We start from the raw sequence: 14,142 nt of genomic DNA, 5'->3' as shown, positions 1-14,142 counted from the left end.
GACAGTGACTGTAAATAGTTAGGAACACACTGTTGTTGGGATGGAAAGGTGGAAGGGTTTTGTCAGACAAGCAAGAACACTTCTCAAACATTTTTTCCCAGAAAGAGTGAAAGACAGACAAAACAGCTTTAGAAATGAACTTGAAAATTGCAAGGAATCCTTATGACTTGGCTGCTCCATGATAGTGAGTGACTAACACTTGATAAACGTATGTTGAGAAGAGACAGGCAGGGTGAAAATGCTGTGCTTGGACAGAAGGAGTGTGCATTCTGGAGTGTGGGGGTTTAGGTGTCTGTCTTTTCAAATATTCCAGTGAGCCCCAAAGCAAGCAGGATTTCTGTTGCCTTTGGTTTTGTGCTGACAAGGGAAAGCAGAGCAGCTGGATCCACAGGGAAAGGGGGTGGGAAAGAGGGGGGACAGGGGTGGTGCCCACATTGCTGCTCAGTGCAGAGCACCCCTGGCAGTCCTTCTTCCTCTCCCATGTGAGGAGCCAGAGCTGAATGCCAAACCAGCACAACTCTGGGTGAGCAAAACCAGCAGGACTGGACTTGAGGGCTTCAGACTGCTAATCCCAACTTTAGACAAAGGCTGATAAAGGAGTTAAACCGTGAATCACCCACCAGTGAATGGAAAATGATCTTCAGTTCTGTCTGTCTGGTAAAAGCCTCTCAGATATTGCTATGATTACACAGCAGCACAGCCTGATTTGGCACTAAGTGGGGTCTGGATACTGACCACAGGAGAAACTGAAATTCCTCCTCCATACAGTATACACTGAGAGCTGAGGTCAGCTCCAGGAAAATTGCTGGAGAAATGTCCATGGCCTCAGCTGGTAGAGAAAAGTGAATGTCTGGAGAGACAGCAAATCTGCCTCCCAGCAGTGTTCCATTCCTGCAGACCTAGTGCCATTGCACAACCTGATGTAGACTTTGCAGGCTGACATTGCTCAAATCAGTTCAGTAAAACTGCTCATTTCCCTGGCATTGTAAACTTTCCTTGTGTGGCTAGAAGTAAAACAAAAGAACCACAACTTTTTTTATTACTTTGTCTTTCTCTAAACTTTTAAGTGGATCTTTGTGTACCATTTGCTCAATGAAGACCCTTTTTGCCCAGTTAAATACTGTGCATTATTAATGACTAGTATCAGCTCAATCTTCTATTATAATGAATTTTTTAAATTTAATTACTCTTTTCTTGACCCAGTTGGAAAAGAGTAGTTTTGAAATAGATATCCTGAAGCAGGAACTCTCAGAGGTGTATGGGTTGCTCATTTTTGTCTCAATATGACATAGACAACTATTTCATGACCCTGTAGCTGATTTATTTCCAAGTCACCATATCTCCATTGTTTTGGCCACTTTGCTGCAGGTGAAATAACACCTGGAATGTCTAAATGCACCTAATCCTCCTCTGAGGACTAATCCCCATGAAGAGCCATTGTGTAATTTTGATATTGCTTGTCACAAATAGCAATATTTCTTTTATAGACATGAACTCTCAAGCTTGAATGTGCAGAAATCATGGTTGCCTGCATATCTTTCATTTGACCAAAGGGACATTTCCACCATGGTACTTAAGATGACTTTTTTTCCTCAAAGATCACAGCTTTGTGAATTGACAGAATTTTTTTAAGCAACTATTAAAATTCTGAGGAAAAGCTGAATATTAAAAAAAGTTTTAAAAAAATTTTTAAACTGGACAGCAAACTACTGCCCTCCTATCAACACTGCATAACAAGCAGTAAGATTCATCTGGCACTTTGTTCTGTTTGTTGAGCCAGCAAGAACTGCCACCCAAAGAGGAGTGAAACCCTCACAGACTTGTCAGGCCATACCAAGAGAAAAAACCTTAAAAACAAAATTGTGCTTGAACAGCAAAAGGGAGAGACAAAGCTTCATTAGAAGCCAACATGGGTCTACTTGCCAAAAAAAGTCAAGTTCAAGGAAAATTAAAGCAGAAGGCAAAAGTAATGGATCCATAGGGAAAAGACTCAAGGGCTGCTGAGAAAATGCTAAGGCAGCCACAAAGCTGAAAAGGTTCAGCTGGTTGCAGACACAACCTCAGTGTTTCACTGAAAATTGCATTTTTCCTTTAAAGTGCTTGGGTTCTTCCCACAGCCCAACAGCAGGGCTGGACAGGCAGACACTCACCCAAAGGAGAAAGAAAAAAAAAGGGGGGGAAAAATGGAAAAGCCCAGCCTCAAACCATCTTCATTAAAATCCCACAGACCTTGTTTTCCAAATTTAGGTTTAACTTGTGTTAGGTAATTCTCTCAATGCTGAATCGTCACACAGTTTGATTTGGGGGTTTAGTTGCTTTGGGTTTTTAGTATTAATTCCCCATAAGCAGGTATGGTGAAGGGCTGTTTTCTGGACTAATTTGCAAGGATAGCCTACAATCCAGGAAAAATCCTGGACATAAGAGAGAAACAGCAGCTGTGTGAGTCCAGCTTTGCTTCCAAAGCATCAGGTGATGGGGTGGGAATGAGGAGCTCCAGTTCCTCCTCCTTGCTCCAATTGTCCTTTTGCTGACAGCTGAAAGGTTAAAGAGTGGAGGAGGCTACTGTGCCTCTTCCACAAAGCAGATGTTCTGCAGGAGGAATAGGAAGGGTCTTTCCAGGCCTTATAGCCTGCAGGATTAATGAGCTGCAGTTTTTTCAGGCATAGCACATCACAAACATGAGTAATTACCATTATGACACACTGAGAAGCAATGGAGCTTTCAGAGGAACAGTTGCTCCAACTCGAAAAGGCAATAAGGTTCAGTGGTTTGTACGTGCACAAACTACAGATGTAGTCATTTTTCCATCTGTTTCTTATTTGTCATAGGAAAACAGATAACTCAGAACTCCTGACAGGAGTCAGAAGTGTTCTAAAGCCCACCAAGTACACTGACTTCAATGTGATTTACAGAGAAAGAGAAGAGAATTTGACAGGGTCATTGATCCCTTGAACCAACTTTCAGATCAATGTCAAGACCAGTAAAAGGAAGCCTCAGTAACTATAAATATAGAAACACAGTGTTCCCATCACTGTGACCCCAGGCCAGCACCAGCACCACTAAACCCATGGGCCACACCATTCAGACAACTCAACTATGTATTTTTTTTATTTTCTCCATAAGTTTTTATGTAGTTGGGTTTTTTCTCAACATGTTGTCAAGGGAACCCTACATTCTGTAACTTAGTATCCAGCTCTTAATTGCTATTGACACACCACAATTTAGGATTCTGAACTAATTGATGTGCTGTCCTTCCCATTATGAAGGGATCTTCACTGATACGTGAGCTGGAAAGAGTTAAAATGAGACTTTTTTGGAAGTTCAGCTCTTCAGCCTGTGAGAAATTTGCCAATTAGGTCTTCTATTTTTTAATTTTATTAATTATTTTACCTATCTATACCGTATTATGCTATATGCTACCCACTGAAAAATAGCCCTGTAATCTGACTGTTGTCTTCTTATTTAGCTCTGTGACAATTCCACTCATGTTATCTTTGAACAACGATGAGTTCCTCTGACAAACAGTATTTTGTGAATTTTGTGAGAGCTGCCAGCTCAATTTCAAGTGCTGACAATTAAGTTGCAGTTGCACACTCCTAGTACCTCTGCCATAATTTTATCTAACATTTATACAGGTTTTCACTGGGAGAAGAGGTGCTGTCCATAAATACATATCTGAACACTGAATTTATGATGCACTGCAGGGAACAAGAGCTCTTCAACTCCTGGGGGTGCCATGCTGGTATCCCCTGTGCCCAGCTGAGCTCCTGTGGAGCACACGAGTCACATCCTCACTGCACAGCCCCAGGGCAGCTCAGAGCTGGCACTTTGCCTCTTCCCCTGGTGTGTAGAAATCCATCCACGTTCCACACAACACTCACCTGCTCCAGGAGAGCCCCAGGAGGCTTCCAGTTCTTACCTCGTGCTTTAAGGTTGCAATTCCTACCCTGAATGCCTCATGCATGGATGAGTACAGGACAAAGGCAGGGAGTGCTCCTGTGAAAGAGCAGAGTGAAGTTTATTATTGCACTGGACTTGGATTTCAGCTGTCTGTCATGGTGAGAGGTATTTCTGTCCCTCTCTCCTTTGGGTCTCATGGAGCTTTGCTTTTATCTGTCGTCAAGGAAACACCAGGGTTTTTTCCCCTTGCTCATTAATGTCTGCATTTTTGTTTCCATAGCTACAAAGGAGCCTTAGTGTTTTAAAATAGCAGTAATTGGATTACCATGACTTTTTCAAATTTATTGACACCATTAATGGCTCCGATTTTCAAAAGCAGACAGTGAAATTGTATCAGCAGTTTTTCACCTATTAACGTGTTATCTCCTTGTCCTGAAATGCTCAGAAAAGTCTTCAGCATCCAGACACTCACTGCAGCCAGACTCAGGCTCCCTCCGTGGTGCTCTGAAATTACTGAAAATAGCCTGCTTTTACTTGGATTACTTTTCATTTCTGATGGTCTCCTGCTAAGGAGTGCACAGGTTCTGTTGTGAATCTGCTAGGTATTAACACATCACAGATCCTGTGTAAATCTGACCCATGGGGAATAATAGGAAAGAATTTTTATTGTCAATGATCTGGTCAACTCAGGATACAGGAACATGGGAAAAGCACGAAGAATTGAGAGTACCAGCATTGCTAACAACTGGAATTACTTAGCAGGGACATAATTCATGTTTTCTCAAGACAAAAAGTGACACTCCTACACTGTCTGTGGCTCTGTGCACCTCCTACCACCCTGAAATCATTCCTGTGCCGCCTGCTAACACTTCTCATTTCCTTGTTACCATTTACTTGCCTACTGGAGGTGCCCATAAAGCATATTCTGTACCCCAACCCTTTCTTTCCAGCCCTTCCAGTCCCTCCTGCGCTCAGCCTCAGCAGAGGACAGAAAGCAGCTGAATTCACTGTCTGGATGTCCCAGCTGTGGTGTCACCACTCCTTGTGCTGAGCCCCAGCCAGGAGACACACTCCAGTCTCACAGTGTAACTGGACTAAAATTAACCAACAGCTTGAAAAGTGGTAAGAGGTGGACAGACAGAATGTCTAAATACCACCTATTCTAGGAAAAAAAAAAAAACCAAACAAGCTCAAGAGAGTCACCAACCTAAAATCTAGGTAAAGGAAAAAGGTGACAAGTGGCTAAAGACAAATAAGTGTGAACAAGGAAGTCTCTTTGATCTAAAATATCAGTTCCTATTGTTCATAATGGATTTCTGTGCCTCCTCGAGGCTCAGACATTCTACTACCATAGAAACAGCATCCTGTGTCTCTGAGGAGCTGCTGTAGCTGTGTGCTGTTATGGAAACAGTCACTGAACAGCTGAACTCATGGATATATTTCAGTGATTGTGTTTGTAGACATCAATTGCTAAGTTATCCTTTCAGGATTCATTTTAATAACAACGAAGTCTCTGAAGTAGTTGGCAATTTAACAAACTCCTCAAGGCTCCTCCAGATTAAAAATGCAGCAATGGGAAAAAAATGTACATTAAAATTACTGTGCCCTTCCAATAATTACCAACCTTTCCAAATCCTTACCATCAGCAAAGGTTTGGGGGAAAGGATGGCCTATCCTCCCCAACAATTATTAGTAAAACTAGTTCAGGAAAGCAAATTTTGAAGTCATGTTCTGTGCAAGGACTCCTTCACACACCCATCCTATGTGCCAGCATGGAAATGAAACAAGAAAAACATAAGAAGGTACAGGGGGAAAATGTGGCTCACATGGCTGAACTGGGAACTGGGAATTATTAAATTTGAATCCCAGGTGAACCATTCTTTTGTCTCTGAGAAGCCACCCAAGAGAGATTTCGGAAATGATAACATGTGAGTTGGAAGCTCAACTCCCACTAATTTTTTCCTGGGAATTGAGTCCTTAGCTGATCCTAGAAAATCTCCTCAACGTTTTCATATGTGTAACATCTGAGATACTACTACTTAAGTATTTCACTAGAGTCCTGTGAGCATGAGTATTTTGTATTTTCTTGAATAAAGCCATCAAAGAATCAGGAACACAATTATAAAGTGCTGTTTGGGTTAGTGGTCAGCTGTAAATAGCTTTTAGCCTAATTACATAGATTTTACTATTTAATTGCTGTAAATTCACACTTATTATCTTTATTTTTTTAAATCAAAATCATCCACACCAAGAAGGTCCTTTCTAACCCAAACCATCCTAAGAAGGTTATATCTTATCTCTTTATTCCTATGCAAAGTACAAGTTATTACAGCTTGTAAAGGGAACATTCCCTAACACTAAATATCTGAATGTCTCTGATTACAGATAGCATTTTATATTTATAACGAAATCACCCAAACATACAGAATTTGTGAGTGTAATTCAAATACTTCCACTGAACTTCAGGGAAACAGGAAACCAAAAGCTGCTCAGGAATTTGTCAGTTTTGGAAACCAAGTCCTTTCCCATTGTGAGGGGAATGCAGTGATACCTCAGCAATATCATCATCATCTTCATCATCATCATTTTTTTCCCTTCAAAACACATTTAAAACCTCTTTTATCAGCAAGGATTAATAGATATATGACACTCTGAAACACACATTTATAGAAGGAGCAGACATCGATTTCAGCGTAGGTAAATTAAATAAGTTTTAGTTGCTGGTATTGTGTTGTCCCCAAGTTTTGTGATTAATGAAGCTTTGTGGAGGCTTTTTATTAATATCCTCATTTTCCTTAGAACTCTCCCTGCCTGCTGCTCCCCTCAGGATGGATCTGGCAGCACCAATCCCTGGGTGAGTCCTTCTGCTCAGGGAGTGTCCAGCTGCTCACACAATATTTGTTTTTCCTGTTCCTATGCTACTCAACCCACTGGACATTTGGGAGCCCCTGCCTTTGAAGACACAGAGAATGCACATCTTGATTATAAAGAAGAGTTGCTGTGTTCTTCATCTTGCTTTTTCTAGACGTTAATTTTTAATAATTACTGCTTTACAGTATTTTATGCATTTCAGAGAGCTCCTGTGTGCTCAGAATTTGCCACCAGTAGAAAGTGTAAATAAAAATTCCTCTTATTTCTGAGCATGAAAATCCATTTTCCCTGTGGATTGTCAGTCCTGTCCAAACACCATAATGTCCTCTCAGCTTGGAGTTGGGAATTCCTGCTGCCAGGCCCAGCTGAGAGGGCTGGCACTGAGCTTTAAGTTGCTGTTCCTGTTAAAAATCTGAGGATTGTGGTGCCAGAGATGAGGTCTTGTGTTCTCACTTGCTGAGACTTGATCCTCCCCCTCCCAAAGAGGTGACAAATACAATCCCAGCACTAAGGACAGCAGAAATACTCTTAAATCCAGGATCCACCTGTTCTCTGCTCCACAAAACTTTGAATAAAAATGGTTTAGTGGCTCACCTTCAGCAGAACTGTGTGGTCAGCCACTGGCAGATAGAAGCCTACGTGTCTCAAGACTGTTTGGTTTATAATTGATCTGATAATTGTCTTGGTGACCATTAAGATGTCAGCACTGATGACTAAGTGACCACTTTCATGCAGTACTTTGCGTATGAAGAATTGACAACTTTTGTTTCCAGGTTGTGGTTTTTTTAAACCATGTCCAAAGATAGCTGATGGAGCACAAGATTTCTGAAACAAGGAGCTTGATATAAATTTTGGACACAGGAGCAAGGTTTGAAGACCATGAGTTATGTTTGTGATTTAACACATAATTCTGACCATAACCTGTCATCGCTGGTTCTTCAGGCTTTGCACTGGAATTGCACTCAACAAATGTTTGAAAGCACAGTGTGGTTTTATAAGAACTGCTATCATTTTTAGAATGACACAAGGATCACTAGGGGAGAAACATCATTATCTCCAAACAACACAAAACCAGCAGTATTTCCAAAGTACTTCAGAATTTGTGGTTTTGTCTTTAATTGTGCTGTTACTGTGCTTGCTCATGAGTTGTGGGTGATAACATGTGATTATCATCTGCCTACTTGATCACATGCACATTTGTGATGCTTGCAAGAGCAAACACTATCTGGCTGGGATCTGTCAGACCCTGCAGAGTTTCAGAGACTGTTTCCCAGACAACAGCACAGCCCTACTGCACCCCTGAGCTGTGGACCTGCACTGTCTAACACCTGCTGGCAGCTGCTGCTCCCACTGCTGACACAGACAAGATGTTTGCAGAGCCAGAACCAAACTGCCTGAGCCGTGCAAGTCAAGGAAACTGCACAACCTAAATTAAAAAGTCAGAATGAGTCAAACAGCACCTACCTCGTTACAAATTCTGAGTCAGTTTTTAAACTGAAAACAGATTGTTCCTTGCCAAAAGCCATCCAAGGGCCGTGTACTACCTGTTTTAAGACCTCTGCTGCCAAACAGAAAGCCAAGCACAGCTGTGTGATGTGGTAAATCATTCTTCTGTGGCAATTGGAGTGTGTTAAAACAAAGGAGCCCAGAGGGCAGGTGGAAGAGAGAGTGTCAGAAGCAGCTCAGGCCAGCTGGGTGGGATCCTGTGTGCAGGGCGTTTACATTTGGGATGTTGTCAGGTGGGGGAGGAAGCTGATAAGAAAAATAATTATTTGCATTCAAATTATATAAACAGTACCAGAGCCTGGTTAGTGTAGGCAGTGTTAGACAGTGTTTCCCAACTGCGGGAGATGGATCACATGCTGGGTGAGGAAGGTATATGAGGCAACACACTCTGAAGGTGTGCAGCTCAAAGCCTCTTGGCACATGTTAGAGCAGAAGAATAAACTATAAGGGATCTGAAAATCAAATGTGTGTCCCAGATCCCCCTGTTAAAAATGCACATTTTTAATATGCCCTAACTTAAACTCTATCTTCTGAAGCAAAGATGATGCCTGGGTTTGATTTTATCAGGGGGAGGGGGGAAGGATATTGGTGGGATTTGGGCAGGGTTTTTCAAGGTGTGGAGGGGTATTTGGGGAAGGGAGAGATATTGAATTGCAGGTAGCAAAATCTCAGTCTCTCCTTGTTGTTCTTAGTTCCAATCAGCTAAAACTGAGTGTGCTGTAGCAGCAGTGTAGCAGTAAAGCCAATTAGCAATTCAGATCCCATGCTGTCTTTTCACATCAGGTGGCCACAGGTTTCTGAAGAACTTACCACTAATTTTTCGGTTTCTCTCTTGTTAAGAATAGCTTCAAGTGTGAATGGAATATTAAATGAATTTGCTTATTGATTGTTTGACTTTCTGTAAGTCTGCAGAGGGGTTCTCTGGGGGTGCCATTCCCTCTGTGGGTACTATGGAAGATCTGGGGTAGAATCTGATTGAAGGTTTACCATCTTCTCTACCACTCTTTCACATCACTTCTGACTTCAACTCTGCCTTTCAGAGCTTCTCCAAGAAAAAGCAATTCCATGGTCAAGATGAAGAGGCCATTCTCTCTCCAACCAAAGACTTCTTTAATTTATTTTTTTCTTAAATATGCATCACATCCTGTTGAGAGCTTCCTCAGTTGCATTCTGTGAATGATGTCCTTGGCTTTCCTCACTGTTTCCATAAAGTACCAAAGGCTCTTATCTGACACTGAGTGCACAAGTTACAACAGGACATTCATACTCTGAATTGTTCTCAGGTTTTCCTGTCTGGAAATCCCCATTTGCTGTTACCTGAGACACTGGAACTGCTTTATTGAAATCACATCCCTGAGAGTCAGGCAGTGTAATTGTATCTGTGGTGACAAGTATCTGCAAAGGGAAAAAAGCTACTTCATCATAGATGAGGACTTGTGGAAAGTGAAATCTCCAGGACTGTTCTCAAGCGCATGAAGCCCCATGCACAGGAGTGGAATACACAGACAACACATGTGATCAGCCCCCTCTCGTGGTTTTTCCACACAGAAGGCAGGAATTGATTCACTGATTTCCCATTAAAGATATAAACTCCTGTATCTTTTCTCTGAATATGGTTACTGGTATTTCATCTCTTCATAGAGGGTGATAAGCATTAGTCTGAGGATATATATTATAATCCTAAATTGTGATCTGTAAGAGGTTTTATTTTTATTCCATATGCAATTTGTCAATTGTTTTCACCAGATCGTGGGGAACTAAGGGAAAGGGATTTGTTGGCTATTTCTGTGATCTGATTTTTCTTACACTGAGGAAGGAAGAGTCCTAAATACTACAGGATAGAAAACAAAACTCTTCTGGTCAACTGATAAAGTACATAAAAAACTACAGGCATTTGGTTGTCTTACACTGCTCTGTGGTTTGAGTTGAACTGAATTGTGTGATACAAACAGCAAGTCAGTGTTTGTTAGTGAGTGAAGAACAAATGCACAGAACCTACAGAACTGCTGCAAGCCTGGCTGAAGCCAAGCTGGTTCCAGTGGGTGTTCTGGGCATGCACAGCATTGGCTAAATCAGCCCTGACCACTTGGTCTTGCTCTGCAGCACCAGCATGGCCATTCTGTCATTTTTCCATTTCACTCACAGCTCACTGTGCAAACAGAAATTCAGCTACCTTGTTCCCTCCCAGTGTTCATCCTGGCCACACAAAGAGCTGTCCCAGAGCAACAGAAATAGCTGTCCTCAGGTGGCAGCTGTGCCAGCTTACACTGCCTGGCAGAGCTGGAGAGCAGTTGCACAGGGGCATTTTGGCAGTGCAGCTCCCTTGACTGAGGCTGTGAGGTTTATAGAGCTCAGGGGTCTCAAGTGCTGTTTGCTGAATTCTTTCCCTCTGCCCTGATGAGCACAGTGACAGTGACAGTGACAAGGAATTTGGGACATCAGTTATAACAAAGGTGGGTGAAAGGCCTTGGAGTGGGAAGCACTATTAAGACTCAACATCATCAGTGAAACTGTCCATGCCTTGCAGAAGAGGTAAAACTGGCAAAGAATGCTGGTTACTTCAATAAAAACACACTTTCATTATTGAAGAGGAAATATTTTTATTCCATCTACGTTTCTTTGAAGAGACAAAGAGATGACCAGAGCATGGGAATGTTAATCCACAGTACAGTGTGAGCTCTGTTCTGATCTAATAAATGTCTCATCATGGAAACTCATTTGCACCTTACACCACTTTTCCTGAAGGTCATGTAGTGGTGGCATTTCCCCATTGGTGTCTCCTTTGGATATTAATCAGAAGTCTGGAAGGATCGAAGTTACTTGAACAAAACTCCTATTAAAGTAAAATAAAGCAAAGCTAGAGGAGTTGGTACCATCCTACACTTGGGTATTGCTGTGCTTTCTTTCTGTTAATAAAGGTATTTGTCTATTAAAAGCACCATTTGATGTGACCTTGTCATACAGGGATGTAGTGTGACTTGCCAGGCATTAACAAGCCAATCCTGGAAGCGCTGAAAAGGAGCTTTGCTATCCAACAAAGTGTTTTTTAAGAAGTACATGCAGGAAAATACAGCCAAGCAGGAGGAGGCTGAGATGCTGAATTGACAGCTGATGAAAGAGTGTTTATAGAAGGGGCAGCCATGAAGAGTTGTATAATGGAAGTCACTGAAGAGGTATGTCTGGAAAACACTGACAATTTTCTACCAGTAGAACTGCCAGACTGACAGAGGGAGTGGGACTTTGTTTTTCCAGCTCAAGAAAAGAGCAAGACCTTTGACTGGTTTTCATTAACATTGCCTGTGGATACCAATATTTCACACACATAAAACTGGGACTTCAGATCAAGGAACTGGTGCAGTGTTACTGCAGTGTAGCCATATTTCAGAATATTACATGGGGGAAAATGTGGCTAGCACAGGTTTTTCCCATGAGAATTTTTCTTGTGTTTTATAAATAAAGATAAAGTTTGGATGTTGTTGGAACAGTGTCCCAGAACTTGGACAGTGCAAGCCTGGCCAGTCAGGCCTGGGGGAAGGCTTCTGACTGACCAATCTGGGTGACTTTTGAAAACTCTATATATGTGATGAAATCAAAACAATAAAGGTCATTCCTTCTTGCCACTGAGAACTGGTGCCTTCATTACTCTGCTAGCTGCTCAACAGCGACAGGAAAATACACCACAAAATACAATTTTCTTATGTGTGAGGAACAATAAACACCTCAGCTGTCCTGTGACAACTGCAGAGCTGTGATATCTGAAGCAGGGAAGCAACCAGAGCCCATGTCCTGCCTGTGACAGGGAGTGCAGCAGGTAAGTGCAGAACTTTCCCCACTCGCTCTGCTCTTATCTGTCACCTACAGTGTCACCTCTGTGCAGTTCACCTCTGGTGACCCATGATGAATGGCACTTCAGGCCTGCATTCATTTCACTCAGAAGTGCAGCTTGAGTCACTGCCACTGTCACCAGTCATTTTCAGGACAGAACTCAGTGACATTTCATGCTGCAGAGTGATGTAGCTGATCTCTGATCAGGGCCCTGAACCAGGCTGGTGTTTGCTTTCCTAAGTGAGACACAATACCTGTATTTTTCTTACAGAAGTCCAAAACCATAGGTTGTGTAGGCCTGATTGGGTTTGACAATCTGGGTTTTTGGTGCCCACTATGGAGAGCAGGAATGATCTGGGTAGAATGCTGGAGATAAAGGGACTTTTGGGTTGTGAGTTATTTCCTGATATTTAAACTTTTTGGCCAAAATTATGGGGTTTTTATGAGGCTGCTTAAAGGGGACAGGTCACACTTCCCTGCTGGCAAACAGGGGTCTGGAAATACAAGATCTTAATGCCTCATTGAGCAAATAAATTCTTTGGGGCCTCAGAGCACTTTCCCACAGAATTTCCATGGCAATTTCCAGTGTTTCTTAGCCCCACCAAGGAGATTGCTCTGCCAAAATCTGAATGGAACATGGAATCACAAGGTCCATTTCATGCATCAGTTGCATTTAGCAGTTGAAAGCAAACAGCCCCTGAAAGACACATATGGACTAAGGAATCTCACCATGGGCTCCACAGGTTTTTATATTCGTTTGCAGGTGTCCATCACAGTCCTCAGTGATCATTTTGGACAAACTTAACTGACAGAATGTTTTCTTTGATTTCAGTTATTAGACAGATGCTGACAACATAGAGGGGAAAAGGTATTTGATTTTATAGTATTATAGTATATATAAATAATTCTAATGATTAGGATCTGCCACGTTTTCCTCTGCAGTTACAAATGAACATTTCATTTTCCTAAAGTCTGGCTGTATTATTTACATTTGTGTTATTTCTCTTACAAGTCAGGTTTATAAGTAGTTCCACACTTAATATCACTCAGATTCAGAAACCTACTTGAACAAATCCCTTGTTAAAATAGCCTGAAGTTTACGTGAGCAAGAACTGTTGAAATCTAGCTCCTAATCTGCACCATATGTTGGAGATGACATAATCTTGGAGATGACATTTTGCTTTGCTTCCAGCAGATAACATTTCTTTTACAGAAAAAAAAACTGCTGAGAGGCTACAGGCAGCCTGATTGACAAGGGATGAGGATCTGCACCACTGTTTTTGTGTATTTAAGTGTCACCATCTCCACAACTGTGTGTCACACTGAGACCTCAAAGTGCTTTGCATTTTCAACAGCCTTTGCAAAATTCTCCAGTTGCAAAAATCCCTCGGTGGGTATTCAGACTGCAATGGATTTAGAGCTGCCTTGCAATCTCCCAGAAATAACTGTATACACTGCGATAGATCAGCAGTGCGTTAGCAATGTTCAGGAATAGTCTGTGAGGTTGAAAACTAAGGAAAAACAAGATCAAGACAGCAAAAACTTATTCTCTTAACAGCTCTCTTTTAAATATTTGCTACTGACAGAATCTGGTATTATTAAACAGCAGCTTCCAAGACAGATGTTGGATTTGGTGTTTGGGATGCACGAGGGATATTGACTGTGAGTCTCGCCACAGGCTGGCTGTGATTCCTGGCGCTGCAGATCAGCAATGTCACTGTGATATAACTTGTCTCTGGCAAGTTTCCCTCCCGTGCCTTTGCAGTGAGGCTATTTCTGGGCACTTCTGAGCACACAGAGGTCACTCCCTCGGTGGGCGCATGAAACGCTCCCTTGCCGTTTGAAAACAACACCAATTTCGCCGAACTCAGGGCACTTTCCAGCACTGCAGAATGTCAGAAGGAGCTGCTTGCTGGCGCGTCAGGCACCGCCTGTGTGTTTGTTTGGCGCCGCAGCCGTTCTTTACCAGGCCTAGATGAGATCATCAGGTGTGTGGGGCTGAGCAGGGCAGCAGTGGGCGGGAGCTGATCCTCCCCGGCG

General features: G+C 42.3%; 2 long non-coding RNA genes across 3 annotated transcripts in view; one reads left to right on the top strand and one right to left on the bottom strand.

Annotated features, from left to right (window-relative positions):
* Window positions 1-9,161, top strand: part of LOC146428568 (uncharacterized) — a 61,012-nt gene extending 51,851 nt beyond the window's left edge. The window contains exons 3-4 of one of the 2 annotated variants that reach the window (XR_014855998.1): window positions 6,700-6,754; window positions 8,970-9,161. This is a non-coding gene — a long non-coding RNA (uncharacterized LOC146428568). Of the gene's footprint in view, window positions 1-6,699; window positions 8,825-8,969 lie in introns of those variants that run through there. The other variant, XR_014855997.1, reaches the window with a different exon arrangement.
* A 1,859-nt stretch (window positions 9,162-11,020) lies between these two features.
* LOC146428567 (uncharacterized) lies at window positions 11,021-14,114 on the bottom strand. The gene is made up of 2 exons (XR_014855996.1): window positions 11,956-14,114; window positions 11,021-11,686 (listed from the first exon to the last, which is right to left on the bottom strand). It is a non-coding gene; the product is annotated as an uncharacterized LOC146428567 (long non-coding RNA).
* Between the last annotated feature and the right edge of the window lie 28 nt (window positions 14,115-14,142).

The sequence above is a fragment of the Lichenostomus cassidix genome, chromosome 20 (assembly GCF_008360975.1).
Source record: "Lichenostomus cassidix isolate B80296 chromosome 20, HeHo_3.0, whole genome shotgun sequence".
NCBI lineage: Eukaryota > Metazoa > Chordata > Aves > Passeriformes > Meliphagidae > Lichenostomus > Lichenostomus cassidix.
The sequence above is the reverse complement of the archived record's forward strand: the minus strand, read 5'-3'. Positions and strand labels throughout refer to the sequence as shown.